Below are 27,874 nucleotides of genomic sequence, written 5' to 3'. Positions count from 1 at the left end.
TTAGTTTAGAGATACAGCGCGGAAACAGGCCCTTCGGCCCACCAACCAGTGATCCCCGCACATTAATGCTACCCTACACACACTGGGGACAATTACTACATTTACACCAAGCCAATTAACATACAAACCGGTAAGCATTTGGAGTGTGGGAGGAAACTGAAGGACTTGGAGAAAGTCCATGCAGGTCACGGGGCGAACGTACAAACTCCGTACAGACAGCACCCGTAGTCAGGATTGAACCCGGGTCTCTGGCGTTGTGAGGCAGCAAATTACCGCTGCGCCACCGTGATCAATGGAGAACTCGCTATCATCTGTCACGCAGTTAAGATGCCGGGGCACACTGAATGATGCTCCGTTACTGCTAACCTCATCACCAACAGCCAAGAGGCTTCCTCCTCCAGTATGAACTCATAAGATGCGCCCGAGAAAGCATTTTATTGGCATGCATCATACAGCATGGTTTGGCAACAGCTCCATCGACACTGCAAGAAATTGCAGCGAATTGTGTAATCAGCCCAGACCATCACACAAACCAACCTCCCTTCCGTTGACTCCATCTACACTTCACACTGCCCGGGCAAGGCCAGCATAATGAGAGACCAGTCTCACCCTGGTCACTCCCTCTTCTCTCCTCTCCCATCAGGCAAGTGGGTGGGTATATGGAACAAGCTGCCGGAGAAGGCAGGTAGTATCATAACATTCACGAAACATCTGGATGTACGTGGATAGGATAGGTTTAGAGGATTATGGGCCAAACGCGGGCAAGTGGGACTAGTGTAGATGGGACACGTAGGTCGGCATGGGCAAGTTGGGCTGAAGGGCCTGTTTCTACACTGAATTACTCTATGACTTTATTTTTCTATTTTAGAATGTGAGAATGAAATCCATCACACGGACCAGATTTCCAAATTCACCTCGTGACTTCAAATCTTTGGTATGTATGACTGCCAGAATCCTTTTATTTTAAATTATCTTCTTTCAAATGCCTCTCTTAATCTGAAAAAAAAAACCATTTGCAGCGCCATATTTACAAGTACAGGTCCACCACCGATTTTCCTGCACCCTTGGTTCCGGAGCTTTGCTGGATCACCCATTATGCTCGACCAACAGAGGTCACGGCCTCCGAGAGAAGTCCACCAATACTGGAACAATCCACCTAGGCCACAGGGCGGTCGAGATACCAGTCGGCTTCGGAATGTTGGCTGGGGCATCGGATCTGCCGTTTCCGGCCGGGCCAGAGTTCCAGAGCCCCAGCCCTAGGGGGCAAATTCGGCCCGCCGATCAGCCGCGGAAGTCCCGATGAGGTCAAGATCGGCCACCTCACCCGGCCTAGGTGCTACATTATCGGGAAGACATCCGGGAGGGAGGGGGGGGTATTCAAAGTGTGCTCTCGAAATGTTGTCCGGATTAAAGGAGGTGCCTGACCAGCAGTTGCTGGAAAGTCAGTGGTGGACTTGCACAATAATACAGAACCAGAGTCATTTGTACTTAGACTATTCTAATGGATTGAATCGTTGATAAATTGCCTTCCCATGTTAACTTCCCATTTAAACTAAATCAATTAATACCTCCGCAAAAGGAGTAGTGTTACTGTAAGGCGCAGCAGTAGTATTGCTGCCTTACAGTGCCAGAGCCCTGGGTCACGGGTTCGATCCTGACTACTGGTGCTGTCTGTACAGAGTTTGTATGTTCTCCCTGTGACCGCGTGGGTTTTCTCCAAGATCTTCGGTTTCCTCCCACACTCCAAAGACACACAGGTTTATCAGTTAATTGGTTTGGTTTATAAATGCAAATTGGCCCTAGTGTGTGTGGGATAGTGCTAATATGCGGAGATCGCTGTATCTCAAAACTAAACAAAAAATAAAATAACTTAAGATTGTGCTGCTTAGAAATTTTTGTGCTCCCTAAATATTAAATAGTCGTTACATTTGTCATTGACCAATAATTAATGTTCATTAATGATTACAAAATGTCATGCAATGCTTCATGTGCCAATGCTAATATTCCACTGTAGTTTTAATTTTACTTTGAGAGATATAGTGTGGAAACAGCCCCTTCGGCTCACCAGCAATCCCTGTTGTACCAGAACACACTGCACACTAGCGACAATTTACAATGTTTACCAAAGCCAATGAACCTCGTACATCTTTGGAATGTGGGAGGAAACCGGAGCACCCGAATAAAACCATTGCAGGTCACGGGGAGAACGTACAAACTCTGAACGGATAGCACCCGTAGTCAGGATCGAACCCGTGTCTCTAGTGTTAATGCAACTCTACCGCTGTGCCACTGTGCCGCCCTGTCTGTCAATTTTTGTTCAAGGGATAAATGGCTTTCACCTGTGTCATGACAATTCTGGCGTAGAAACAAGAAACTGCTGATGCCGGTTTATAGCAAAGATAGACACACTGTGCTGGAGTAACTCAGCGGGTCAGGCAGCATCTCTGGAGAAAATGGATGGGTGATATTTTGGGTGTAAAGAGGCTAGAAAAGAGGAGGATAATCAGGGCCGGCCACAAATGACGGGGTCGGGTGGGGTGGTGCCTGGTAGGTCCATTGTTGGTGAGGGAAGGTGTGATCTCAAGAAAAATATGAGGTGCTGTTCCTCTAATTTGCATGTGGCATCGTTCTGGCAATGAAGGAGGCCCAGGTGTTCAAGAAGGAACTGCAGATGCTGGAAAATCGAAGGTACACAAAATTGCTGAAGACACACAGCGGGTGCAGCAGCATCTATGGAGCGAAGGAAATAGGCGATGTTTCGGGCGAAACCCTTCTTCATCGCTGTCCCCCCCCCCCCCCCCCCCCCCTCCCCCCCCCCCCCCCCCCCCCCCCCCCCCCCACCCCCCCTTGTCCATTCCTCCACCCGAGTTGTTTTACCAGTTCCACAGTTCACCACATTGTCTCCGTTTTGAGATCACACCTTCCCCCGCCAACACTGGACCTGCCAAGCACCACCCTGCCCGAGGTCATTTGTTGCTGGCCCACAAAGACGTGGATGGCTTAATTCTGCCCGTATGTCTTATGAAATTATGGACTTATGAACTTGACATGAAAATAGTTTACCATTCTTTGCAGGAATCTCATCATGCCAATCAACAGCAATAACATATGGTGATAGACGCCAAGTGCGTGTGTAATGCCTCCAGCCCTTAGAGCCCCCTCCCCTACCTCCAACTCTGGAAAAAGGATAGCTGGCGTTTTGGGTCGGGACCCTTCTTGAGTCAAAGTCAGAGGTGGGAGGGAAGATAAGATCAGGACCAATCAGCACCGGAGATTTCGGAGACAACCCACACAGGTCACAACCCAAACTGTACAGATAGCACCCGTAGTCAGGATCGAACCTGGGCCTCTGGCTCTGTAAGGCAGCAACTCTGCCTCTGCGCCACCGTGCCGCCCATTGAAGTTGGTGGGAAGCAGAGGTGGCAGAGACCTAGCGGAGCGGGAAGGGGTATTATGCAGAGGATGAAGTATTCGGAAGGTGATCAGCGATCAATGCAGAGTGTGGTGGAGATGGATGGATGTTGACACAAGTTTCATGTTGCCCGAGCTTAAGTATCAGAGCGCTGAGGGGGGGGAGTCTGACTTGGGTGTGGTTGTTTTCTTTGGAGACAGAGGAGGAGATTAAATTCGATATGAGGGGTCCGAGACAGAGGAAATAATAACAACAGATTCCTTTTAGCAATGAGCTGAGTGATTGGGTCATTTGATTGAAAAAAGTTAAGAGATCTAAGAAAATAAATTATTCCATTCAACAATAGGGCGGCACGGCGGCGCAGCGGTAGAGTTGCTGCCTTTCAGCGCCAGAGACCCGTGTTCGATCCTGACTATGTTGCTGTCTGTACAGAGTTTGCACGTTCTCACTGTGACCGCGCGGGTTTTCTCCGGGTGCTCCAGTTTCCTCCCACACTCAAAAGACGTGCGGGTTTGTCACGTAAACAGAATGGAAATGTGCCCTCAGTCAATAAAACCCGCAGATGTAAGGAATTATTATTCCATGCACTTGCAGACAAACAACTTATGAATTCAATGACCCAGGACATAAGATTTTGTTTTACTGCTATTTATAACAGAGGTATTAAGTAACCAATTTAAAATAAATTAGCTTACAATCATATCATATTTTTCTATCAAGGATTTGATGCATTAAGGCTTTTGCAGGGTAATGTTGAAGATGCTAAATTGTCAGTCTACAATCCTCCAAGAATATTGTTTCTTGGGGAAATAGTTTTCCCTGTTACAATATTCATTCATATCAAGGCTTCCAAGATGGCGCCCAACCAAGGCGACTATATGTGTGTTGCCCACTAAACTAAACTGATATCGCACCAGTAAGCAATCATTACCAATGGAATAACTGACCCATCCACTCCCTACACACTTGGGGCAATTTGCAGAGGGATTATTAACCTACAAACCCCACGCGTCTTTGGGATGTGGGGGGAAACCACCGGGGTACCTGCGTGCAGTTTGCACGTTTTCCCTGTGACCGCGTGGGTTTCCTCCGGGTGCTCTGGTTTCCTCCCACATTCCAAACACGTGCGGGGTTATAGGTTGATTCCCCTCGTGTGTGTGTGTAGGGAGTGGACCGGAGAGTGGGATAACTTCAACTTGTCTGAGACTTGTATTGTGGGAAACTTCAGACCGACATCTTTATGTTCGTTAACTTTAATGGATAGAAAACAATAGGTCAGCATGAAACACTCTCCCAGTCTGTGCTACCATCATGTGCCAAGATGCCTTGCCAGCATGGTCATAACCTTGAAGCCCCATCCAGCTACAATAGATGCGCAGGGGCATTTGGGCAGAGGTTTGGCCAGTGCTTTGAGCCAGTGAGCCAGGTGCAATCCTGAAAACGTTACCGTGAGGTTAAAAGTTATCCCCGTAGGTACAGAATTTTTCTCCGGGGTTCCCAGTTTCCTCCAGCACAGTATCCGTCTGCAGAACGTGCAGTTTTGTCGGTGAATTTACTTAGACATAAAATTGGCTGGAGTAACTCGAGACTCGGTGGTCCGAAGCTGTTTCTGCACGTCTCTAAAGAACAATGAAACTATGAAGAACTCTATCGCTGTCGTGCCACCCTAAAGAAACTTCTCACAGCCTTTCCATCATCTGCACCTCACAAGTCCAGAGTGTGATGGGTTTCGGCTCTGTATCTCTAAAGTCTAAAGTAAACATGTCTCCATTCTCCAGCTAACTTCCTTGTTTTTTAATTTTTTTATAAGGTATGTGAAATTTTATGGAAAACTAAAGCACTAAATATTACCTGTGAATCGTGTAACGACCTGCAGATGAGTTTTCGCGCCCTGCACAGAAATACAATGTCTGCCTTGGTACGTATACATTATCCAGAATTCAACTCGGCTTGATCCCTCAAGGAACAGATTTCAATGGAATCTTAAAGTTAACCGTGTCACACAAAGGGTGGTGGGTGTACGGAACGAGCTGCCAGAGGAGGTAGTTGAGGCAGGGACTATCATAACTTTGAAGAAATAATTACAGGTACGTGGATGGGACAGGTTTCGAGGGATATGGGCCAAACGCAGGCAGGTGGGACCAGTGCGGATGGGATAAAGACTGTGATTATGATTATGAATAAGACTAAGACTGACTATAACTATGAACATGGCTATGACTATATAACTATGATTAAGACCATGACAATAATTATGAGCATGCAAAGATTTGCCACACTCCAGCACCATCTATAGTTCATTTTGTCCTGTACTCTATGTTTCTTACAGTATGGGAAACTGTGAGAATCTCCATGGGAAATTCCCAACCTCAGAATCCAGGGGCAAGTTGTACGGAAATGCTATGCATCCTTGAAGCCCCACTCGTCTACAATAGATGCACATGGGCATTTGGGCAGAGGTTTGGCCAGTGCTTTGAGCAAGTGAGCTTCCCAGAGAAGAAAACGTTACCGAGGTTAAAAGTTATGGTTTAGGTACAGAATGGTTTCTCTGCGTCTGCAGAAAACGTAGACACAAAATGCTGGAGTAACTCAGCGGGCCAGGCAGCGTATCTGGAGAGAAGGACTGAAGAATGGTCTCGACCCGAAACGTCACCCAATCCTTCTCTCCAGAGATGCTGCCTGTCCTGCTGAGTTACCCTAGCATTTTGTGTCTTCCTTCGATTTAAACCAGCATCTGCAGTTCTTTCCTACGCACTCTGCATAAGATTTATTTGCTGAGGTTCTGTGGTGAAGAAATAGGGTGAGAGGGGCAAAGCTTCGAGGAGATGTGCAGGGCAGGTTTTTTTACACAGATGGTGGGGAATGCCTGGAATGCATTTCTGGGCGGGTGGCTGTTGAAGTAGATACATTACACTAGGCATTTTAAAGACTTTTGGATAGAACATAGAACAATACCGCACAGGAACAGGCCCTTCGACCGAAAATGTTTGTGACGAACATGATGCCAAGTTCAACTGATCTCAACTGCCTGCACCTCCATTCTCCGCACTTCCATGAGCCTATCTCAAAGCCTCCTAAATGCCACTATCATATCTGCCTCCACCACCATCCCTGCCACTGTGTTCCAGGCCCCCAACACTCACTCTTGTGTAAAAAACTTGTCCATTAAACCTTTCTCCTCTCAACTTGTAGTCCAAGCTGTTGAGCAAAACTCGGCTGTTGAATAGACTAGGGCTAAGCTTGTGGTACGGAGGGTGTGTGCATTGGATCCCCAGCTGTTGCCTGCAAGTTTCCTGATGATGTTGACCCTTGCTTTCAGTTTATCAGCCACCCTCTTCAGGTGTTCACGACAGGTGAGGGTGCGATCCAGGGTGACTCCGAGGTACTTGGGGAATTCTTCATTCTTCACCTGCTTACCACAAAAGGACACTCAGAGCTTTGCATTGGCGAGCCGATTGCTGAGGTGAAGGGCAGTGACAGTTGACAGATGGGTTGGGGCGAAATCACCAGATGGTGAAGTACTCCTCCATCCCCTTCAAGACTTGGGTTAGCAATCTGCTGATATCCTCAAGGGCAGCTCCCTGGTGGGCAAGGGCAAGGGCAAGGGCAAGGTCATCTGCATATGCAAACTTCCTGGACGAGATAGTTGGCATGTCGCTCACATAAATGTTGAAGAGTAGGGGAGCTAGGACAGAGTAGAGACCTGGGGGAGACCACCATTCAGGGTCCTGACAGAGCTGGTCTTGTTCCAAGCAAGACCCTTTGCCACATCTTTCCTATAGCATGGTGCCCAGAACTGAACACAATACTCTAAATGTGGTCTCGCCAACACCTTATACAACTACAACATGACCTCCCAACTTCTATACTCAATACTCTGACTGATGAAGGCCAATGTGCCAAAAGCCTTTTTGACCACCCTATCTACCTGTGGTGCCACATTCAACTAACTATGTACCTGCACTCCGAGATTGCTCTGCTCTACAACACTCCCCAGAGCCCTGTAGTTCACTGCACTGTGTGCCGTTGTATTCATTATAGATCTAGCATCAAGATTGATGCCACAATTTTAATTACCATATTAAACATTTTACAGGGCAACTATAAAAGACAAAAGATCAAAAAATGATTAAGGGAGAAGAAGAATTAGCATAAATAAACTTCCTGGATAATATCAAATTACTTTTACTATTTTTAAATTCATTATAATGTGAAATATTTTCTGAGGGATTAGAATGTACAAATATAAAATTAGTTTATGCATGCGGGGGAATTTGTTAAAGAGTAATGAAGGATTTGTAAGCCGTTAATACGGCTTTGGATCCCACCTAGTCAGTTGCAGGATTTTCAGTGTTTTCTTTCTTTCAGCGTGATTTGTATAAGAATTACTTTTAAAGATGACAAATCAACTAGTTTAGTTTAGTTTAGTTTAGAGACACAGCGTGGAAACAGGCCCTTCGGCCTAGCGAGTCTGCGCTGAGCAAGGATCCCCGCACATTGACGCTATCCTACACACCCCAGGGACAATTATTACATTTATACCAAGCCAATTAACCTATCAACCTGCACGTCTTTGGAGTGTGGGAGGAAACGGAAGATCTCGGAGAAAACCCAACCACGGGAAGAAAGTACAAACTCCGTACAGACAGCGCCCGTAGTCAGGATCGAACCCGGGTCTCCGGCGCGGTAAAGCAGCAACTCTACCGCTGTGACACCATGCTGCCCATTTAACAAAAATATATAGTTTCTCTAGTGCAGCATAACTGGTTTCTCTTCTCTTCAGCTGCTTTTTGATTTCCACGTTAAATTACACACGAGCACAAGCCACAAATATGCTGTAATGAAGATGAACGCTGATGGTTTTGTCAGCATTACAACTACAGATTTGAGGTCTCCACGAAAGCAAATGCTTTCCAGGCCTTGTAATTGTTCCATTGACAGATTAATAATGCAGATATCCTGTTGCAGATGAATAATGGATTGGTTCAACCCAGAGAGACAGAGAGAGAGAGGGGGGTTTAGATTGTCAGTTCCACCATGTTTAGTATAAGATTGTAAAAATAAGATAAGAGTCGTGTTTGTTCCCACATGACAACTGCACCACATAATGTACTTAGGTGCCTGGAATTTGCTTTGAAAGATCCTGAGGTGATGATAGATGATTGGCAAATGTGCCTTTTTTTTCCCTCAGTACTTTCGGAAATAGTACAGAGATAGAAACAATATAACCAATAGTCAAAGTTATGGAATATCTCAGATGGGCGCCACGGTGACACAGCGGTAGAGTTGTTGCCTTACAGCGCCAGAGGCCCAGGTTCGATCGTGACTATGGGTCCTGTCTGTATGGAGTTTGTACATTCTCCCTGTGACCGCGTGGGTTTTCTCCAGGTATTCTGGTTTCCTCCCACACTGCAAAGCCACACAGGTTTGTAAGTTAATTGGCTTCGGTAAATTGTATATGGCTGGTCGGCACGGACACGGTGGGCCGAAGGCTCTGTACTCTACGCAGTATCTCTAAACCAAAGTAAACTAAACAAATCCGTTGTGCTTACCTGGTTCATCCACCACGTGATTCCAAACCCACCAACAAGGTTGACTTTCAATTGCATCTATATTAAAGGGATAAGTCTAAAGAAAATCATTGCGAATCGAAAAGTTGGTAAAGTTATTTTGCATCTTGATGTAATATTTCATGGGCTGATACCATTGTTGACCCTATTACCTCTTTAGGGTATCAACTGATGTGTTGAACAAAAGATTCTATTTTAGTTTAGTACAACTTAATCTTTATTAATACTCGAGTTTTCTGGGTCTGTCCCACTTAGGCGACTTTTTGGGCAACTGCAGGAGACTATTCAGTCTCCACATGGTCGCCACATGGTCGCCACATGGTCACCACATGTTCGCGGGTGGTTGCCGGGGAGTCGCCTTCATGGTCGTGAGGAGTTCCCGCATTCTGGGAACTAGTCGCAGCCTCATTATGGTCGTCGAGAATTTTTCAACATGTTGAAAAATTAGCGGCTACTAGAATGAAGCCGCCATGGAGAGTAGCGAGAATTCTCGTGCCGTAGGTGGGTCACCAGGAGGTCCTAGTGGGTCGCCAGGAGGCGAAGGTTCTCGTAGGTTCTCGTAGGTTGTAGCCGGTGATGGCTGGTGAATTTCATTGGCTCATTGGGAAAGGAAAACGTAGGAACAGTAGTTTTCAGAATCAAGGATAACCGACCGGTAATGTTAATGTCCGCCGAGCTTCACAGCCATGTCTCTCTGGCTTCTTAGAAGTTGTCTCCACTCCTTCTTCTTCCTTCTCCTCACTTCTTCCCCATCCGCCCTAACCCCCCCCCCCTTCTTTTAAAGGGCTTACCGTACACTGTGCTTTAGCCGACTTAATTACAGCGCCAACCTTCCTGTTCATCGCGATATCACCTTGGCTTTGCACCGTGTGAATTTCACTCAGACAGCGCTCCCCCCCCCATTGCCCTGTCCCCCACCTGCATAACGGGCTGGTGAAGGAAGCAATGTGTGCGTGTTCCACTCTGACAGTCGCTGTTCCAGTTGCCGGTTTTTCAGGCGACTGCCGGCAACTTGACCGACGCCTGAAATATCGCCTAAGTGGGACAGGCCCATTACTTTAAACATGCATGCAAACAATTGACTTCTAATAACTTTACTTTACTATTTCAACTTATCACTTCTTAAACTAAAACATAAAACCCATGACTTGGAGTCAGATATAAACTGTATGAATGAATTAGCCAGTTCCACTCTGTTGGGAGGGGGTAGTCTTCTCTGAGCTTCTAACTCAGGTCCCTCCTTCTTGTGTTGGTTGTTCCTGGGTTGTTGCTGCCGATGTCTCGGACCGCCCCTCTTTTATACTAATTTTCCTTCAATCTTGGAAAGGAAGCTTTTGTTCTAACCCAAGATTCTCGTGGCTTTACAGTCAATCATTTCAAGCTGTCACTCCTCCAAGGGCTGAATAAACAAAACACATCTTCATTCTGTATCAGGCTAGGGAGTTCTTAATTATGTTGCCTATTCATATCTCCTTCTCATTATAGAGTTATTTTGCAAAATATCCGTTGCAGGCACCATATCTTCTCAAGGCCGTACTGCCATAGCCATGAAGTTACATTCAGCTCTGCTCCCAATGACTTGACCGTTTTCACTGCGCTCCTTTGTTCTTCTAGCTCCAGCATTTCGCTCTGTCTGTCTCTAGCTAGTAGCATCCTCCCAAAGCCTGTTGGGATACTTGACATCCAGTCCCACGCTGTACCATTTACAACTTTGGGCATCCTTTCTGATTTTGCGTTGAGCATACATAACTGAGCTTATCGTAAACTTCTGCTGCTCCCCAATACTATCTGTCTCCCAGAAGAGGAATGGTCTTGGATGTGTGTGATGCTGCCTGTGCTTCAATGGTGCGTTTATTGTCACCTGTGCAAAGTGCCAACGCACAGTGACATTATTTTCTCACAAACAGTCCTGTGGAGTATTGCCACACCAGAAATGGTCCACTGATCCCACATGCAAGAGGGGCCATGATTTTGCGGCATTGCCAGACTCCAGTCTCCCTGTGATCATTTGGGTTTTCTCCAGGCGCTCCAGTTTCCTCCCACTATCCAAAGGCGTGCAGGATTTATGGGATAATTGGCTTCTGTACATTGTCGCTAAATAACCAGTGTGTGCGGATCAATGGTCGGTGAGGACTTGGTGGGCCGAAGGGCCTGTATCCATGCTGTATCTCTAAAACTAAAAATTATAAAATTGCTGTCTGTAGGGAAAGTGGCGATAGAGGCGCTTTCAAAAGGTCACTGTGATGGAAATGGGTCCCACTAGATTGTTCGACTAGGAGCCTGCATTGACTCAGTGGGATAAATTGCCTCCTTCTATGCTGGAACATATGATAGGAGTAGAATTAGGCCATTCGGCCCATCAAGTCTACACCGCCATTCAATCATGACTGATCTATCTCTCCTTCCTAACACCACTCCCCTGCCTTTTCCCCATAACGTCTGACACCGTACTAATCAAGAATCTATCTATCTCTGCCTTAAATATATCGACTGACTTTGCCTCCACAGCCTTCTGTGGCAAAGAATTCCACAGATTCACCACCCTCTGACTATCCATCTTGTTGCTGTTGGTGTTATTTTGTTGCAACAAGTGGGATCGCATGTTTTAATGTAACAGGTTGTACACTTCGAGAGCCTTGGTCACAAAAGGGCTTACAGGTTCACCACCAATTTTCATGCACCCTTGGTTCTAGAGCCTTTCTGGATTATCTGTATTGGCCGGACCAACAGAGGCCATGGCCGCCAAGAGTAGTCCAACGGTTCCAGAACGGTCCATCTGCGCAGACGTGGAGCCAAAGTAAAGGGCCTGTCCCACTGTACGAGGTAATTCAAGAGCTCTCCCGAGTTATAAAACATCAAACTCGTGGTAAGCACGTAGAATGTACGTAGCGGCTACGTCGGAGCTCGGGACGTCTCTTAGTGGCTCGTAACGCTAACGGCAGGTACTCGGGACACGGGGTAAGCTCGTGATGACTCGTGAAGATTTTTCAACATGTTGAAAAATGTCCACGAGAGCCCCGAGTACCTACGAGCGGCTATTACCGTAATTCTCCGAGTTCGAATCAGGGGAAACTCGGGAGAACTCTTGAATTAGCTCGTACAGTGGGACAGGCCCATAACGGCCACAAAGTTGTCTATGGGAATGGATCTGCCGGCTCCGTCCAGCCTGGAGTTCCAGAACCCTGGCCGCAGCCGGCAAATTAGACCCACCGATCGGCACGGAAGTCCTGATGAGGTCGAGATTGGCCCCCTCACCCGGCCTAGGCGCCACATTTTCGTGGGGACTTCCGGGGGGGATGTCAAGTGCATCTCATAATTTTGTCCAGATTAAAGGAGACTACCAGTTGCCTTAAAATCAGTGTTGAACCTGTCACAGAAATTATTTATTTTGTTTCTTTATGGATATTTTCCTCCTGCTCTGTACTCTAACTAATTATTAAAAAATGATCCTACTTCAGAATATTTTTGTTGGTTACAAAACTAGAGGACCTTGCCCACTGTGTCGTATAAACCCATGGGTATAGGTATAGGTACAATCAGCTGGTGAGTCATTCTCCCAATCCACTCTATTACTTTGGAAAGTTAGAAGAGATAAATTGGGAGTTCATAGATATTTTAGTACGTGTAGGAAAGAACTGCAAATGCTGGTTTAAATCAAAGACAGATACAAAAAGCAGGAGTATCTCAGTGGGACAGGCAGCATCTCTGGAGAAAAGGAATGGGTTATGTTGCGGGCCGAGACCCTTCTTCAAAATATCTTTTAGTATATTGTCTCCCTTGTTCACTGATGTTACGAGCATCTGTTCTTGGGGATAAAATGAATGAGCATCTGCAAAAATAAATGCAAAGAAATTTTAAGATTATCAATCGTAATATCTGTGCAACACAACAGAGGCAACAAGTTGCATTGAGCCCCTGAAATGCTTTTCATGGATTTCAGTGCAATAAGTTTCCAAAAATAGACACCAAGTGATGGAGTAACTCAGCAGGTCAGGCAGCATCTCTGGAGAGAAGGGATGGGTGACGTTTCAGGTTGGAACTTTTCTTCAGTCTGGTTATTTCAGCACTTTGTGCCCACCTTCGGTATAAACCATATTCTGTAGTTCCTTCCTGCACAATCAGCTTCCAAGGCAGTTAACAAGAAGGGTCCCAACCCAAATCTTCACCCAGACATTTTCTCCAGAGATGCTGCCTGACCCTTTGCATTATGTGTGTATCTTTGTAATACACTGACGTGATGTAAGATTTCAAATTTTCTCAGACATCGAATACCCCAGAGGTTGAGGGTTAATGTCGGCCATTTTACTGAGAAGTATTAAACATGATGAAGTAAGCTTTTTGCTTGAAAGTCAAAAAACAGCAAAAGCGGGAAAACGTCAGACTGAAGAACGGCCCTGACCTGAAACGTCACCGTTCCGTTTTCTCCAGAGATGCTGCCTGGCCCACTGACTCACGAGAAGAACGTGCAAACTCTGTACAGACAGCACCCGTAGTCAGGATTGAACCCGGTTGCAAGCGCTGTAACGCAGCAACTCTACTGTAACGCTGTAACGCAGCTGCGCCACCGTGCCGCCCTGTGATAAAGGGCCCTCCGAACAGGCCCCAATATTATATACTCTTATTTACCGTGCTGCCATTATCTCGTATTTATTATAATATTAATGATTACGGCTTCGACATTTAGCATTTAACGGTACTGATTAGGGATAAAGTTTTGTTAATTAGCTAATTAGAGAGAGACATCATAAAAATGTAAAGAGCAAGTCATGCATAATTAATGTGGGTGGCTGTTTCTGAAGAAGGTTGCTTGGAGATTTATTCCGATATTATTTATGCTATTTTGCACAAAGCCTTTGATTACAGTTCCAAGTAAGGGATTAACTGTACAATAATCAAGCAGGCATTCCAGCCCACAATATCTGTGCCAACCATAATGCCAAATTAACCTAATCCCATCTGTCTACACCCACTCTGTATCCTTCCATTCCCTGCGTGTTTGTGTACCTTTCTACATTGCATCTTAAACGTCACTGTCATATCTGCCTCCACCACCTCCCCTGGCAATGAATTCCAAGCAACTGCTTCACTCCATGTACAAAAAACTTGCCTCATTAATCTCCTTTAAACATTCATCCACTCACCTCAAGACTTTGACTGTCTACCCAATCCATTCCTCTCATAATATGACCTTCTACTGAGTCTTCTCTCACCCACCAACACTCCAGCGAAAACTCCCTCTCCCCTCTCTCTCTCTCTCTCTCTAAACACGCCCTTGCAGACGGTACAAAAATAGGTAAAGGGGCAGGTAGCGTAGAGAAAGCAGGGACTCTGCGGAAGGGCATAAACAGGTTTGTAGATTGGGAGAGAAGTATAGCAAATTGGGGAGTCATGCATTTTTGTGGTAAAGGCATAGACTATTTTCTAAATGTGGAATCCAGATATCGGAGGTTGAAATGGACTAGGGAAGGCTGTTGCAGGATTACCAAAGAGTTAATTTGCAAGTCGAATCAACAGTAAGGCAAAAACAATGCTAGCATTTATTTCGAGAGGGCTAGAGTACAAAACAAGGATATAATGCTGAGGCTCTCTAATGGGCCTGTCCCACTATGGTAATTTTTTTGGGCGACGACATGCAACTGCCGCAACATTTTCAACATGTGGAACAATTTTTGGCGACAGTTGCAGTCGTAGGTTGTCGTAGGTTGTTGCCAGGTGTTGTAGGTGAATTCCATTAAAACTATTCCCTGACAGTCTCCTAAAGAGTCGCCTAAGTGGGACAGGCAAGGCACTGGTCAGGCCGCATTTGGAGTATGGTGAGCAGTTCTGGGCACCATATCTGAGAAAGGGATGTGCTGGCTCTGGAGAGGGTCCAGAGCAAGTTTACAAGAATGATCCCAGGTATGAGTAGGTTAACCTACGATGAGGCCTGTACTCCCTGGAGTTTAGAGGGATGAGGGGGAACCTCATTGAAACTTACCGAATAGTGAAAGGCTCGACAGCTATCATGCAAGATAGATTACCTGATGGTCAACTAGTTAACTAGCTAACTATTTTGCTCTCTAACCAAACTGCTATCTAGCCAGCTGGCTAACTAGCTAGTTGGCTAGGTAGCCAGCTAGCCATCTAACCAGCAACAGCTGGCCATCTAGCCATGTAGCTATCTAACTATTTACCTATCTGGATAGTTAGATAACTAAATAGCTAGTTAGCTAGTTAGCCGTGAAACCTCCCTTAGACAACGACCCCGACTGAAAATATGCGTGGCCAGAGCGTGCTACCTGGGGGGGGTCTCTACATACATATACCTCTGCAGAGTCCTGAGACGGAGAGCCGCCACCTGGGTACACGCACGCATACCAATGACTGGCCGCCCTCCTCTAACGGGAGACTCAGGACTGCTGTGGAGACTCAGTGCTTCTTATCTCCCCAAAATAAATCCACCAGCTTCTTCTGCAATGCAGTTGCAAAGATAGAGGGCGGGACAAGAGTAGCCAGCCGGTACCACAACATGGAGGCCACCAGCTGGTTTATGACCAGCACCCTACCCTGGAAGGAAAGAACTCCAAGCAGGCCTGACCAGCGCCCCAGCCGGGCAACCACTTTCATCTCCAACTACTGCCAGTTTGCCGGCCAAGCATCTTCAGTAGGACTCCCCAGATAGAGGAGGTGTGTGGTGCTCCACGCATACAATGTCATCCCCTCCAGCATGGAGTCTACCTGCCACTGACCCACTAAACGTCCAGAGCACTTACTCCAGTTAATCCTGGCAGATGTTGCAGCCGAGGAAACCTTGTGGCAGTCACGCATCCTCCGCAGGTCACCAGGATCAGTGAACATAAGGAGTACATCATCGACATAAGCCGAAAGAACCACCGCCACCCCCGGTCCTCGTAAAGCCAGGCCTGTCAACCGCCTCCGAAGAAGACACAGGAACGGCTCCACACAGACCGAGTACAACTGACCCGACATGGGACACCCCTGGCGAACCCCCTTCCCAAAATGAATGGGAGCCAACAACGCACCATTAACCTTCACGAGACACTCCACTGCAGCATACAAAAGCTGGACCCGGGCTACAAAATGCGGTCCAAATCCGAACGCTTGCAGCGTCCCGAAGAGGTAGTCATGATCCACCCTGTCAAAAACCGTCTCCTGATCAAGAGACAGAAAAGCAGCTGACTGACCAGTACCCTGATATGGACGAATCAGGTCCCTAACCAGGTGGATGTTATCCTGAATGGACCAGCCAGGGACTGTATAGGACTGGTCCGGGTGGATCAGTTGGGACAGCACGGAGCCCAGGCGAGTTAACTAGTGCCCCTCCTGAGCTGCAGGGCACGAGTTAACTCCTCCAGTGATAAGGGGTCATCAAGAAGTTCAAGCACCTCCCTATCTACAGTCGGTAGACACTCCCACAGGACCCGCTGAGCCTCCCTGCTGATTTCATCTGCGGTGAACAGGGACCCATAAAAGGACCGGACTAATGTGATCCTCTCTGAATCTGAGACAGAGGAGCCATCACCCACGAGCAGCTCTACAAGTTGTTTGCGAGCTCACCGCCCTTTCTCCAGAGAGAAAAATAAAGGCAATGCACAGTCCAGATCGTGCAGCATCTGGACCTGCAACCACACGTAGGCGCCTCGGGACCGCTCAAGCAGCAGGTTCCACAAGCAGCAGGTTCCTTCCTCTCCCGATACTCACCGCCATTTAGTTTTAGACTAGCAACTGTGAATATGCAAACACACCAGCATTTTTTCCTCACACTCCTCATGGGAGCGGGACCCTCTCCCTTAAGAACTTTAGCGGCAGTTTTTTTTTTCCGTTCAAGGGATTACTCCCTCTAGCCGCTAAATGGACTGCATGATTAAGGAGAATGTCATTATACGCATGCGAGCTCTCCGTCAAAGACCTTCAGAGCTTCTTCACAGATAAATCTTCATAACACAGTCTTTTGATTAATAGATTCTTTATTGCAGATGAGAAACAATAAGGTACACATCCAATCTTCTTCCGACTCGTACACTATAATCTTCATCGAACTCCAGCTTATCGCTTTAATGGTTAGAAAACTCCTCGTGTCTCCGTTACACTCCGCATGTTCAAAGGGCAAGCCTTCCTCATGCTGGTCCAAAACTAAACTAAAAACTAAGCTTCTGCGCAAGAAACGTAGCTCCAAACCAACCCTAGAATACGTCATAAATCCCACCCACAATATAACAATATAATCTAAAATTTAAAGACACAGGCCATAAAACAAGCCAAATGGCCACTTAGGAACTTAGGAAGTCCCCCAACGCTTCTCAGACTCGGGAAGCCCACTGTCTTTGCTGCCAAGGATAGTATCAAGTGTCTTAATAAATCCTGGCAAATCCATCCAAGAGAGACATATATATATATATATATATATATATAACACACTATCTCCCTCTCTTGGCACTATCTCTTTCTCTCAAACACTCCACCTCTCTCTGACACACCCTCTCTCTCTGACACATTCTCCCTGTCATTCTCCTTTCCTTCCTCCTTCTTTCCCACTGCCCATCTCACACTAGTCTCAATCATTTTGCATCATATTCTGGGAATGCAAAATTTGGATAGTAAGTATGCCTCCCGTAATTCCACATTTACCAGTGCCCTCCCCTAATAAACCTTTTATTGGTGCCCTCCCCTAATGGCCTATTTACCAGTGCCCTCCCCTAATGGTCCATTTACCAATGCCCTTCCCTAATTCCACATTTACCAGTGCCCTCCCCTAATAGCCATTTACTGGTGCCCCACCCCCAATTCAACATTTACCAGTGCCCTCCTAATTTCCTATTTACTGATTTCTTCCCGGATTCGATTAAATGGTGCTCTGACCACATGGGTTTCAAGAGCCTAAAGTTGTTGAACAATTCACATCTTTCACGCTACATGTCTCTCTTTCACTGACACACTTTCTCTCACTCTCACTCTCACTGACACACTTCATTTGCCCATTCCCTCCACAGATGCCACCTGACCAGCTGAGTTCCTCCAGCACTTTGTGCTTTCCTCAAAGTCCCCGCAGTCTGCAGTCCCTTGTGTCTTCAACAGAGCTGGAGATATTTTATCTTGTAAATATTTCCTCCCACACTTCAAAGACGTGCAGGTTTGTAAATTAATTGGCTTCAGATTGTAAATGATCCCTAATGTGTAGGATAGTGCTAGTGTATGGGGATTGCTGGACTGCGCAGACTCAGTGAGCCGAAGGTCTGTTTCCGTGCTGGCTCTCTAAACTAAACTAAACTCATTTAAAATACCAAGTGTTTAATTCTGCAGGAAATTTGGAGAGGTATAAAAGATTTTAAAGTGAAATTAATGGGGGATAATTAGGAAAGCAAACAGAAGATATGAAAACATAATGACACGTTATGAACCCAGTGCTGGAGTGTCTCCGAGGGTCAGGAAGCATCCCTGAAGAACATGGATAGGTGATGTTTCGGGTTGGGATCCTTCTTCAGACCCGAAATGGGAGACGATTTGGGAATCAAAACGGGCGATAGTTTTCAACTGGCAGAGACACGATGGGACAAATGACCTTCTTTCTGTGTCAGACACAAATGCTGGAGAAACTCAGAGGGTGAGGCAGCATCTATGGAGCAAAGGAAAAAGGCAACATTTCGGGTCGAGACCCTTCGTCAGGTCTTGACCCGAAACATTGCCTATTTCCTTCGCTCCATAGATACGGCCTCACCCGCTGAGTTTCTCCAGCATTTTTGTCTACCTTCGATTTTTCAACATCTGCAGTTCCTTCTTAAACATTCTTTCTGTCATAAACTTTCTATAGTTTGGACTGTGCACAGATAAGGTTTGAAATATTCATTGATAGCTCTGCCCTGCCGCCACAATTGACTTCCGCTCAGCATGTCATCAATTTTTCCCAAGGAAGTCTGTGTCGCTGTGATATCCATTAATACTTCCTGTTTCCTGTTATCTCTCCTATATGGAAGATGAGTGTCAGGTTGACAGATTTGTGGATTTATTTGGTAAGGAACGACTTAATTCCATTCCAGTAACTGAGAGGCAAGCTTGGATAAACCAGGAAGACTCCAGCAAAAGGCTGTAGATATCACATCTATATCCTCTAAAGTTTAAAGAGACATCGGGATCCTCCTTTATTCCCTGCAAAACAGTTCAACTCGGAAAGATCTCCCAGACTAATCTAATTTAAGGATAACCTGAATTAAAATTTGAGAGTTGCGTACTTGACAGATTATGATGAAGATTAGATTAGCTTATTTTAGTTTATTTTAATTCAGTTCACCTTAGTTTAGTTTTGTTTGGTTTGGTGATACAGCATGGAAACAGGTCCTTCATCCCGCCGAGTCCACGCTGCCCAGCGATCACCCATACACCAGTTCTATCCTGCACACTAGGGACAATTTTACCAAAGCCAAGTAACCTACAAACCTGTACGTCTTTGGAATGTGGGCGGAAACCGGAACTCCCGGAGAAAATTCACGTGGTGACAGGGTGAACGTACAGACTCTGCACAGACAGCACCCGTAGTCAGAAACAAACCTGGATCTCTGTTGCTGTGAGGCAGCAACTCTACCGCTGAGCCACTGTGCCATCCTAAGATACAGAAGTCAAAACAGTGGTGATTAATTATTAAATCTAAACCAGATATGTTAACTATTTATTTTCTAGCCGCATGTGTTGTAGACTAACAAGGTATATTTTGTCAAGAAGTATACAACTCCGGAAGTAAAATTACAAGATCTTTGGTGTTGGAACCGATTAGGTTTGTATATTCTTTCAATATAGTGTGTGGTTTCTATCCTCTCTCCAATCCACCTGATGACAACTTTCCCAATTGAAAGTTTTGTAAAGTCTGCTTTCCAATGGTTGGGCAGCACGGTGGCACAGCTGTTAGAGCTGCCGCCTCATAGCGTCAAGAGACCAGGGTTCGAGCCTGACCTTGGGCGCTGTCTGTGTGGAGTTTACACGTTCTCCCTGTGACAGAGTGAGCATCTCTGGGTATCTTAGTTCCCTCTCACATTAATAAAAAGTGTGTTAATGCAACTCTCACGCTTTGAGCGTGAGACTCACGCCCTCAAGCAAACTCTCACGCCCTCACGCTGATCGGAAATTTCTCACGCTCAGTGGTGAGAAATTTTGTGATCAACGAAAATTTCAAAACTCGGATAAACTGCATGGTCCGCGGGTGTTGGAGAGCCGGGGCTGCGGGAGGGATGGGAGCAGAACCAGCGGCGGGAACAGATGCGGGGAGCCGGGACTGGTGAGTGTTTGCGGGGCTGACGCTGCATCTCCGGCCATGGAGCGCTCCGGACAGTGCGAGTGTCCCGGGCCGCGGAGCCGTCGGAAACGCCGCTGCCGCTGCCACGAGAGTCTCTGTGCCGAAGGGACAGACTCTCAAAGGGAGGTGGTGAGAGAGAGAGGGGAAGGAGACAGGGAGACAGTGGGGGAGAGAGAGAGGAGGGTGAGAGGAGAGAGAGGGGAGAGACAGAGGGGGAGTGAATGGAGAGAGAAGAGGGAGGGGGGGGAGAGAGTGAGGTGGGAGAGGGGGGAAGAGACAGGGAAGAAAGAGAGGAGGGGGGGTGGAGAGGGTAGGAGAGAATGGGAGAGAGAGGGGTGGTAAAAAAGAGAGAGAGAGAGAGGGGGAAGAGAAAGAGGATATAGAGACAGAGGAGAAAGAGAGAGAGAGGAGAGAGGGGGAGGAGAGAGAGACGAGGGAGAGAGAGAGGTGGGAGGAGAGAGAGAGAGAGAGAGGCGAGAGAGAGAGGGGGGGAGAGAGAGAGAACAACTAGGCCAAGAACCAGGCTTTTCAGGCCGGAAATTCAAGACACGGAGCATCGAGCCCAGAGTCAGTAGAGAGAGAGGGAAAGGGAGAAAGAGAGGGAGAGAGAGAGAGAGAGTTAAGAGAAAGAGAGATAGAGATAGATAGAGGGAGAGAGAGAGGGAGGGACAGAGGGAGAGAGAGGAGAGAGGGACGGAGAGAGAGACAGAGAGGGAGAGTGACAGAGAGAGGAGAGAGACACAGAGAGAGAGAGAGGGAGGAGAGAGGGGGAGGGGGGGATAACGAAAAGGAGAAAAGAGTGAGATAGAAAGTAAGAGGGAAGTAGAGAGGGGAGAGAGGGGGGAGAGAGAGAGAGAGGGGGGAGAGAGAGAGAGAGAGGAAGGGGAGAGAGAGTGAGAGGGGGGTGAGACGGGGAGAGAGGAGAGAGAGAGGGGGAGTGAGAGGGGGAGAGTGAGAGGGGGAGGGGAGAGAGGGGGGTTGAGAGGAGAGAGCGGGAGAGAGGGGGAGAGAGAGAGGAGAGAGAGGAGGAGAGAGAGAGAGGGGGAGGAGGGAGAGGGGGATTGAGAGGCAGGGCTGCCAACTCCCATGCATTGAGCGTGAGAATCACGCATTTCGCCAAATTCTCACGCTGATCACAATTTTATCTTGCTCTGTTGTGAGAAATTCTGTGCTCAATGAAAATTTCAAAACTCATGGGCCGCGGGTGTTGGAAGCAGAAGCAGCGGCGGGGACAGACGCGGACGGGGAGCGGGGCTGGCGAGTGTTTGCCGGGCTCGCGAGTCGCTCACTGCAGCTCCGGCCATGGAGCAGTCTCAGTGCAAGAGTCCTGGGCCGTCGGAGGCGTTGAAGCGTTGCTCCGCTGCCCTGCGAGTCTCTGTGCCGAATTCGCCCAGGTGACCAACATGGATCAAGCTGCGGCTCGGTGCATCCTGGAGGACAACCAGTGGCTGCTGGAAGTAAGTACCAAGCACTGGGTAGAAACGGTGGAAGATAGTGGACTTTAAATGGGAGTGGTTGGTGAAAGCATCCTGCTTGCCTGCTAGTTTTTCACTTACTGTAACTGCAGGAAAAATGTTCCCGATGTTGGGGGCGTTCAGAACCATGGGTCACAGTTTAAGAATAAAGGGGGTGGGGGGCAGTTAGGACTGAGATGAGAACAAACTTTCTTCACGCAGAGAGTTGTGAATCTGTGGAATTCTCTGCCACAGAAGGCAGTGCAGGCCAATTCACGGGATATTTTCAAGAGAGAGTTACATTTAGTTCTTTGGGCTAACAACATCAAGGGATATGGGGAAAAAACAGGAAAGAGGTACTGATTTTAGATGAATAGCCATGATCATATTGAATGGCAGTGCTGGCTCGAAGGGCCGATGGCCTATTCCTGCACCTATTTTCTATGTTTCTATGCTTGAGTATATGGCAATAAAACTCGATTTATTCACTTGATTTTGAAGCATTCATGCATGGTGGAGGTATAATGTAGTCATAGAGTGATACAGTGTGAAAACAGGCCCTTCAGCGCAACTTGCCCACACCCGCCAACATGTCCCAGCTACGCCACCTGCTTTTGGTCCATACCTCCAAACCTGTCCTATCCATGTATCAGTCTAACCTTTTCTTAAATGTTGGGATGGTCCCTGCCTCAACTACCTCCTCTGGCAGCTTGTTCCATATACCCATCAGCCTTTGTGTGGATAAAGTCACCCCTTAAAAAGTTACCTCTTAAAAATACTTCATACAAAAAACATTGAAATCATACTTCTACAGTGCACTAAAACATGATTTTAATACATCAAATTTCAAAATGTTCCTACCCTGGGAGGGGGAACCACCTTCTTCCACACCCTCCCCACTCGGTTGCTCCACTCCCTCACCGGGTACCCCCAAGGCCAGTGATCGCACACCGCCCCCCTTTCAAAAATGCTCCAATCCAATTTAAAGCATATATATTGCATTCAAGCTTAAGTTAAAAGACTCACTACAGTGTGCACCATATTGTACAATTTCAAGCTGAAAAATGCAAATGCTCCGTACTAACGGGAGGGGGTAAATCCTCCTCCCCCCCCCCCGGTCGCTATGCTCCCTCGGGCTTGGTCTCTCGCAATTTCTCACTCCCAACTCTCACCCAATGTTGCCAGCCCTGGTTAATGGGCCTCTGTAAAATTTCCCCCTGTTGTGTGCAGGGAGTGGATGAGGAAGAACTAGACAAGCGGGCCAGGATGGAGTGGATGTGGAGAGGATGTTTCCACTAGTGGAAGAATCCAGGACCAAAGGCCACAGCCTCAGAATAAAGGACGTACCTTTAGAAAGGAGATGAGGAAGAATTCCTTTAGTCAGAGGGTGGTGAATCTGTGGAATCCAAGTCATTTGGTATTTGTAAGATTAGTACAGGTGACAGCGGTTATCGGGAGAAGGCAGAAGAATGGGATTGAGAGGGAAAGATAGAAAGCCATGATTGTAGGTATGTTACAAAACCTACCTGAATCGTCATTGAGAATCTGTCCCAGCCCCGTGTGCGCGATTTTGCCGCTGTTTAGAGGGGGCGGGTTTAAAACGCGATTTTCTCTAGGCTGTTGCAATCGAAAATGTTCAGCCTAGTAAATCATTAACGGAAAATCGCTGAAAGACCCCGTCGCAAAATGTATTATTAGTTTTTATGGCCTTGTATAATAGTTATAGTAGTTTAAAAACCACTCTCTCAACCCGTGACCTCTCGCAGCCCCAGGGTTTTATAAAGCAAACAATTAAAGGTATGTACCTTATTTTTACATTAAAAGGGGCTTCTTAAGACCCCTTTATACAAAGTTTACTATAGCGAGTAGTTCATTTTGGGCTCTTTATATCCCGCAGTATTTTTCTGGGCATTTGAGGGCACAAATCCAGCGCAATGTGAACGTTCTAAACCAGAGCGTTCACAGGAACCCACTAGAAAGCCGAATTAAATTGACTTTAATTTACAGCAATTGAACACTAAATTCCTTCCATTTGGCCTATAAATTAATGTAAATGAGATTTAAAAATCATGTTTTATTGTGAATTATTTGTGAATATTATTTGGACACTTAGGCTATTTAAAAATGTTAATCATTTATTAAGAAATGGATAGGTTTAGATCTAGTAATTGAAGTTTGAAATTAGCTACAATTGGGTAACTAACTAATTATATGCTTTAATTTCAGGTCCTCCAAGTAAGATTATTTTATATTTGTTTCAGAATGGTTCAATCTATGATAACTGAAAATTTCATTCCGTTCTCTTAATTTTTAAGAAGGTTATGGGCTTTTGACTGCCCTCGATCACAGCTTTTTTGTTATGTCCATAGAAAATCAATAGGGAACAAGATGCTAATTTCCGGATATGAAAATGGCCATAACTTTTTTTATTACTTGAGATATGAAAGTGAATTAGGTGTCAAATTAAACTTATTGTTATGCTTTATCTGATGGGATAAATTGCAGACTTGATTTTTTAAATCTAAAAATTTTGTAACATTGCTAATGATTGTATGGCAGAGTAGACTTGATGGGCCGAATAGCCTAATTCTGCTCCTATAACTTATGAACTAGTGTGAAAGGGTGATCAATGGTCAGCTTGGACTTTGTGAACCGGAGAACCTGTTTCCAAGTTACATCTTTCAATCAATCAGCAATATTATCCAAGGTTACATTTAATGTGGGATATTGTCACAATTATCAATAATTACCAATCTATTACTCTCCAAGATTTAGGTTCTTTCTTCAGGTTCACAGCCATGATGCATCGATCTTAGAGATGATATCCATTAAGTCATTGCAGTTTCCACAATTGTATGGTCTGATCGATATAAACTGCAACCTTCAAAGTATTTTGTAACTTTTAACATTAAGTTGCAAAATACATTATTCAATGCATTTTAAAATGCCTGGACAATCTGGGAAAAGTTTAAGGGGGACGTGCTGGCAAGTGTTTTATTCAGAGGGTGGTGGGTGCCTGGAACATGTTGCCGGTGTGTGTGTGTGTGTGTGTGTGTGTGTGTGTGTGTGTGTGTGTGTGTGTGTGTGTGTGTGTGTGTGTGTGTGTGTGTGTGTGTGTGTGTGTGTGTGTGTGTGTGTGTGTGTGTGTGTGTGTGTGTGTGTGTGTGTGTGTGTGTGTGTATGTGTGTGTGTGAGTATGTGTGTGTGTGTGTGTACATGTGACGGGACGGTGTGGAGGAAACACTAACCAGGGAGGTGGAGGCAGGTTGGACAGTAGCGTGTGGATGGGCACGAAGATATGCAGGGAATGGTGAGATATGGACCACGTGCAGGCCGATGGGATTAGGTTATCTTGGCATCATGGTCGGCACAGACATTGTGGGCCGAAGGGCCTGTTCATGTCCTGTCCTGATCTATAATAAAAAGATAGACACAAAATGATGGAGTAACTCAGCGGAACAGGCAGCATCTCTGGAGCCTTCTGAAGAAGGGTCTCGATCCGAAACGTCACCCATTCCTTCTATCCAGAGGCGCTGCCTGTCCCGCTGAGTTACTCCATCCTTTTGATATCTGACTTCGGTGTAAACCAGCATCTGCAGTTCCCCCCTACACTGTCCTGATCTATGCTATGTGTGTGATCTCTGCCTCCGAACCTTATACATGACAATACATGACGTGTTAAAATTTTATGTCCGTAGGGAAAATGTTGCAAATCGAAGAAAACGGTACGAAATCCTAAAAGGCCGACAGTGAAGAAGACAAAGGAACTGCTGCATAAATTGGAACTGCTCTGGCAATACTTAACAAAATCTTCGGGGTGACAGAAAGGCTCTCGTCAATAACATTGCAGAACAGGACCAGCAAGAAAAGCACACTGACTGTCAACATTTCCCCAACATCCGCTGCCTTGCAAGGAGAAAGATATTTCCAAGACGTACAGGAAGTTGCAATGGCGACAACAGTGGGGGGGGAGTCCAGTAAACTTCTGAGCAACTTAACACAAGCTGCAACACTCAAGAACATAAAAATATTTGTGTTCTTTTGCCTGTTGGCAAATGTAACGGCATGACCACATTTCCAACCGGACCATGGAGAGGAACTGATTTATTGACTACTGACCGCGTATAACCGTGCTACAGATTTAATATAAAATATCTTTTTTACTTTTTTATTTTCTTTGTTTCATTGACGGTCGGAGGTTACGGGAAGGCTTGATGGAAGTATATAAAATTATGAGAGGCATTGACAGTGTAGACAGTCAAACCTTTGTCTCAGGGTGGAAATCTACAACACGACATACACGGTGGCGCAGCGGTAGAGTTGTTGCCTTACAGCACTTACAGCGCTGGAGACCCGGGTTCGATCCCGACTACGGGTGCTGTCTGTAGGGAGTTTGTACTTTCTCCACGTGACCTGCGTGGGTTTTCTCCGAGATCTTCGGTTTCCTCCTACACTCCAAAGACGTGCAGGTTGTGGGTTGATTGGCTCGGTATAAGTGTCAATTATCCGTAGAGTGCGTAGGATAGTGTTGCACGGGGGTAGAAATGCGCGGAGATCGCTGGTCGGCACGGAATCGGTGGATTCAAGGGCCTGTTTCCGTACACAGGGCATGTTTATTTTACACAGATAGTGGTGGGTTGAAACTAAACTAAACGAACTTCAACATAATCGGCAAAGTATGCAACTCAATTTTTAGTGCATTGAATCCATAAATTCGATTCGTCTGAGATCTATCTGAGCATGAACGGCGTTGTAGGGAATTAGGGAGGATCCTGATCTCTCTGAATTTCAGTCGATATATATAAATGGTATCTAAAGGTTTTCACTGGAGTCCTGGCTTATGCAGGTTTGTTTCTGAGTTGCTGCCAAGGTTGGTGCTGGAAGTAGATTCAATAATGGCATTAAAAAGGCTTTCAACAGGCACGTGGATGTGCAGTGAATGTGTGTCACGTGCAGGCAGACGAGATCAGTTTAACTTGGCATCATATTCGGCACAGACATTGTGGGAGGAAGTGGCTGTTCCAATGCTGTACTGTGCTACGTTCTATGTTCTCTTTGACTACTATTGAGGTACCAGAGGACCGTGAGATGGCTAGGGTTAAACTCTTGTCACAAACATAGAGGTGGGCGCCTGGAAGACATTGCTATGATAGTGACGTTTAAGAGGCTTTTAGGAAGGTAGATGAGATCAGTTCAGCTAGGCATCATGTTGGGCACATGCATTGTGGGCCAAAGAAGGCCTGTTCACATGCTGTACTGTTCTATGTTCTATCACCTCGGCTTTCGTGGAGTACTAAAGGGTGGCTTGGCCCTCATTTGAGCCTCATTTACGCATCATATGTAAAATAGGTCGACGTGCAATGTCCCGCGTAAATCACGCGTCATCATACGTCAGCACAGCCGCCTGGTGCGTGTGACGTCATTAGAATGCCCTGCTTCCCTATTCTGCATCATGCCCATCATGGAAGAACTACAGATTTTATTGCTACAGCAACAACAGAGACTTCTGTTAGCAGCAGCCCTCATACATACAGATCGGTCAGGCAGGAGTACAACAGGAAAGGCTAGCAAGAAACCCAGGAAGAGGTTAGAGGTTACATGACGCGTAAAAGACGGGCCGACTGCGTATGGGCGTCGAGCGGCATCGCATGTTTACGGACGTTGACGCACGGTGACGTAACCATACAGCATGCGTCAGCATGTGTAGCCAATGCCAGCGTGCGTACACGATACGTCCCGCAGGTGGTGCGCGAGGATTTAGTTACACTACAAAATCCTGGAGCGCCGCCCGATACCGCACGCCACTACATGTGATTCCACGCCTCACCATGCGCAATGCATGCGTCACCCACGCGCACCCCACGCATCATGACGTGCCGACCTATTTTACATATGACGCGTAAATGAGGCGCAAATGTCGGCCAAGTGGGGCAGCCCCTTTAGTCACTGACTTCGGGCTCTGCCCAGTTCCTTGGTTGGTACTGTATATATATATATATATATATAGAGAGAGAGAGAGAGATGCAGCACAGGGCAGCACGGTGGCGCAGCGGTAGAGTTGCTGCCTTACAGCACCAGAGACCCAGGTTCGACCCTGACTACGGTTGCTGTCTGTGTGGAGTTTGTACGTTCTCCCCAATACCGTGTGGGTTTTCCC

General features: G+C 46.5%; 1 long non-coding RNA gene across 1 annotated transcript; it reads left to right on the top strand.

The window, feature by feature from the left end:
- The first annotated feature begins 319 nt into the window (after positions 1–319).
- Positions 320–27,008, top strand: LOC129711360 (uncharacterized). The gene is made up of 3 exons (XR_008725824.1): positions 320–934; positions 5,223–5,330; positions 25,416–27,008. It is a non-coding gene; the product is annotated as an uncharacterized LOC129711360 (long non-coding RNA).
- Positions 27,009–27,874: the final 866 nt, after the last annotated feature.

Source organism: Leucoraja erinacea, chromosome 29, assembly GCF_028641065.1.
Source record: "Leucoraja erinacea ecotype New England chromosome 29, Leri_hhj_1, whole genome shotgun sequence".
Lineage (NCBI taxonomy): Eukaryota > Metazoa > Chordata > Chondrichthyes > Rajiformes > Rajidae > Leucoraja > Leucoraja erinaceus.
Note: the sequence above shows the minus strand (reverse complement) of the source record. Positions and strands in the feature narration are given on the sequence as shown.